Below are 4334 nucleotides of genomic sequence, written 5' to 3'. Positions count from 1 at the left end.
AAATTCAAACTACATGTTTTGCAAAAATAGTAAATATATATATATATATATATATATATGACAAGGAACCACACAAGGCCCTGAATATCTAATCTTTAGTAAAATAAGCAAACTAGCTGGGGGTGTCACTCAGAGTATTACATTTGTCTAATATCCTTGAGGCCCTGGGTTCAATCCCCAGCACATAAGAAAGAAAAAGAAAGAGAGGAGGGAGGAACGGGGGGGCGGGGGAGGAGAGAACAAACCTAGAGGTTGTCTTACCTGACTTCAAAATATACTACAAGTTAGTAATTAAAACAGCATGGTATGAGGTTTAAAAAAAAAATCAGGGCTGGAGAGATGGTTCAGTGGTTAAGAGCACTGGCTGCTCTTTCAGAGGACCCGGGTTCAAATCCCAGCACCCATGTGGCAGCTGACAATCATCCATAACTCCAGTTACTCCAGTTCTAGGGTATCCAATGCCCTCTTTTGACCTCCGTGGGCATTGCACGACTTGGGTGCGATTACATACATGCAGGTGATACACTCATATACATAAAATAAAAGTAATAAATAAAATAGTTTTTAAAACCCAGACATATGGAAAAGAATAAAGAACACAGAAACAAATCCATGTGTTTATAATCACCTGATCTTTGATGGGGGTGCTAAGAACACACAATCAAGAAAGGACAGAGACTTCAATAGTGATGTGTGGCATCTGTATGCCGAAGAATAAACTATCCTGTATTACGTACAAAAGTAGTCTTTTTTTATGCGTATGAGTACGTTGTCTGAGTGTGTGTAAGTACAACTGTGTCGTGCAATGCCCATGGAGTCAGAAGAGGGCATTGGATTCCCCTGGAACTGGAGTTACCAACAGTTGTTGTTGTTGGCTGCTACGTGTGTGTTGGGAATTGAACCCAGGTCCTCTGCAAGAGCAGCCAGTGCTCTTAACTGCTGAGCCATCTCTCCAGCCCACAAAAGTAGATTTTTAAAGTTCGAGTTAATCTTTTCTTCCTCGCTTTTAATTTTTTTTTTTTTTTGGTCTTTTTGAGACAAGGTTTCCCTGTAGCCCCAGCTGGAACTCACTATGTACACCAGGCTGTCCTCAAACTCACAGAGATCCACCTGTCTCTGCCTCCCGAGTGCTGGGATTAAAGGTGTGTGCCACCTCACCCGGGCTTATTTTTAATATTTTTATTTATTTTTATTTTATGTGTATGAATGTTTTGCCTGCATCAGAGCCCCTGGAACTGGAGTTATAGACAGTTGCTAGCCACCATGTGTGTGCTTGAAACTGAACTAGGGTCCTCTGCAAGAACACCTGGTGCTCTTAACCACTGAGCCATCTCTCCAGCTCCCATCTTCCTCACTTAAAAATAAATTACATTTGTTTATGCATTTGTAAGTGAATGCACATGCATGTGTGAGGTCAAAGCACAACTTATGGGCATCAGTTCCTGCTTTTTACCATGTGAGTCCAGAGGATCAAACTCAATTCATCAGGCTTGGAGCCCATCCCTTAACCAGCTGAGCCATCTTACTGGTGCTCTTCCTCACTTTATTAGTTCTTTGAGAATTTCATACAATGTATTTTGATCATATTCACCTCCCTCCCCAAACTTCTCCCAGATCTACTCCCCTTCCCTACCCACCCAACTTTGTGTCCTCTTTTTTAACACACCAAGTCTAATTTGTGCTGCTCATACACTCTTGGAGTGTGGTAGACCTACCAGGGGCCACATCCTTAAAGAAAACTGAGTCTACCTCTCCCAGAAAATCAATTGTTGGTAGCTCTTTGGCTAAGGGAGGACATCACGCCCACCTCCTCCTCCATGCTGGAATTTTGTCTGACTTGAATTTGCACAACTGTCTTGGAGTGTCCAGAAAACATTTTTCCTTATATCCATCCACCACCTCTGGCTCTTAAAATCTTTCTACCCTCTCTTCCACAATGATCCCTGAGACTTGGGAAGAAGGGCCCCATTTAAGGCTGAGCATTACAGTCTCTTATTCCCTGCACCTTGATCAGTTGCATATCTCTGTGTTAATCACTATCTACTGAAGAAGAAAAAAAGGTTCTCTAGTGAGAGTTGAGAGATGCATTCATCATAGATGATAAGTCATTAGGGGGTCAGTTTAATACTATGTACATTTAGCAGAATAACAGTAATAGACTCTTCCCTAGGGCCTATGACCTGTGTAGACTCAGGTCCTTGGCCCCGCTCACAAAACCAGGTATAGGTTTTATCTTGTGGAATGGAACTTAAATCCAATCAGAAAGCGGTTGTTTACTCCTGTGACATTTGTGGCATTATATGTTCATAAGGAAACAAAAATTTTTAAGATTTAGACTGCAATATAACAATTCAATTCAAAATTTAAATGTGTGCACCAAAACTATATAAGGAACATGTATATGATATTATGCAATTGCTTAAGATTTCAAAAAAACAATGTTTTGGGTTTTAAAATTCTGATACTAGTATCTACTATAAAATTCAAGTAACACATATTTTAAAAGCTAGACGCTTGGCCAGGCATGGTGGTGCACGCCTTTAATCCCAGCACTCGGGTGGCAGAGGCAAACGGATCTCTGTGAGTTCAAGGCCAGCCTGGTCTAAAAAGTGAGTTCCAGGACAGCTGGGGCTACAGAGAGACCCTGTCTCAAAAAGACCAAAAAAAAAAAAAAGAAGAAGAAAGTTAGACTCTTAAATAATAAATAATTGACATGGAACTCTGACAACCTGCCTTTACTCGACTCTTCAAATAGTGCTATTCAGTTCTTCTACAGAAAGCAAGGAATTTGCTATAGTTTTTCACCTTCTTAGAAAGTTCATCATTGGTCATCTGTGTGGTAAGAACAGAGCGCAAATGATCAAATACTAGGTCATCAAGTCCAATAGATTGCTTATTGAAGAAATATGGTTGTGTTCCCCATATTTGAGAAAGGGCTTGACAGCACTGGTCTACAATTTCTAAGACCTAGTCCAGAGTATTGTTACCTCATCCAACAGCTTTCATTGTACATTTGACTTCCCACTATTTTTGGTAGGCCAAAATGTAATTCAGAGGCCACGGGTAAGGAAATCCACACCTAGCATGAGCAATCCCTGCTCTCAATAGCATATGGTTGACTAATCCCATGTAAGCTTACAATTCTGCTTTTTGGACTTCATCCAACTCATCACTAAGAGAATGGCCCTTGACTTTAATGAATTGGACTATTGGACCAACTTCTGGTACTACTTGGTTTCCCATATGAATAAAAGGTACTTTTCCAGATGGAGACATATACTCTGCATTTTCCCCTACATAACATTTAGACAGGCAGATTACTCATCTGTAAAAAGGCCTCCATAGCAAGAGACACTGCGTTGTCAGAAAATAAAATTTGCTCCCCTTTCAGATGCTGATATAATGTCCCATTTTCAGGTCAAGTTTCTGTAGAGTCCCAGAGGGAGAGTCCATATGGTAGGGTAGCATGGCAATCGGTGCAGGAAGCTGAGAGGTCACATTGCAACCACACTAGAAAGCAGAGCACAAAAATCAACTTAAAATGCATGAAAGGAATAAATATAATATGTGAGACAGAAAAAGCGACTGGAAGAAAACAGGGAAAATTGCTTGTGCTTTTTCAAATGGGAGTTTTTATTAGTATATATTAATATAAAAACAGATTTATCATAACATTTTCATGCATGTATTTAATGTATTTTGATATGATTCCTGGTGCCCTCCCTTGTCCCCCTTCCTACCTCTTCCCAGTAGTTCCTCTTCTACTGTCATAACGGTTTTCTTGAGTCTAGATTCCACATATGAAAGGAAGCATGGTATTTTTCTTTCTGAATCTGGCTTATATCTTTTAATATGATGATCTCCAATTCCATCTATTTTCCTGAAAATAACATAATTTCATCCTTCTTTGTGACTGAATAAAACTCCATTGTGCACATCTACCACATTTTCTTTATTCAATGATTGATGGGCACCTGGGATGATGCCATAATTTTTCCACTAAGAATACTGCCACTGTGAGTGTGTATGCAGGTGTTCTCGTTTCCTTTCTGTTGCTGCGACAAAACACTGACCAAAAGCAACTTAGGGGAGGAAAGAATGTATTTGGCCTACACTTCCAAATCACAGTCACTGGAAGACAACTTAAGGCAGGAACTTAAGCAAGCATGCTAAGCAGGAACGATGAAGGAACGATGCTTGCTGGCTCGCTCACTGGCTTGCTCACAGGCTCATGCTTAGCTAACTTCCTTGTACAGTTCAGTGCCACCTGCTTAGGGGTAGTGTTGCCTGAAGTGGGATAGGCCCTCGTGCATCAATTAATAATTAAGACAATT

General features: G+C 40.4%; 1 pseudogene; it reads right to left on the bottom strand.

The window, feature by feature from the left end:
- LOC103744480 overlaps nucleotides 1-3771 on the bottom strand; it is a 26661-nt pseudogene extending 22890 nt beyond the window's left edge.
- Between the last annotated feature and the right edge of the window lie 563 nt (nucleotides 3772-4334).

The sequence above is a fragment of the Nannospalax galili genome, unplaced genomic scaffold, assembly GCF_000622305.1.
Source record: "Nannospalax galili isolate Female #2095 unplaced genomic scaffold, S.galili_v1.0 scaffold281, whole genome shotgun sequence".
Lineage (NCBI taxonomy): Eukaryota > Metazoa > Chordata > Mammalia > Rodentia > Spalacidae > Nannospalax > Nannospalax galili.
Note: the sequence above shows the minus strand (reverse complement) of the source record. Positions and strands in the feature narration are given on the sequence as shown.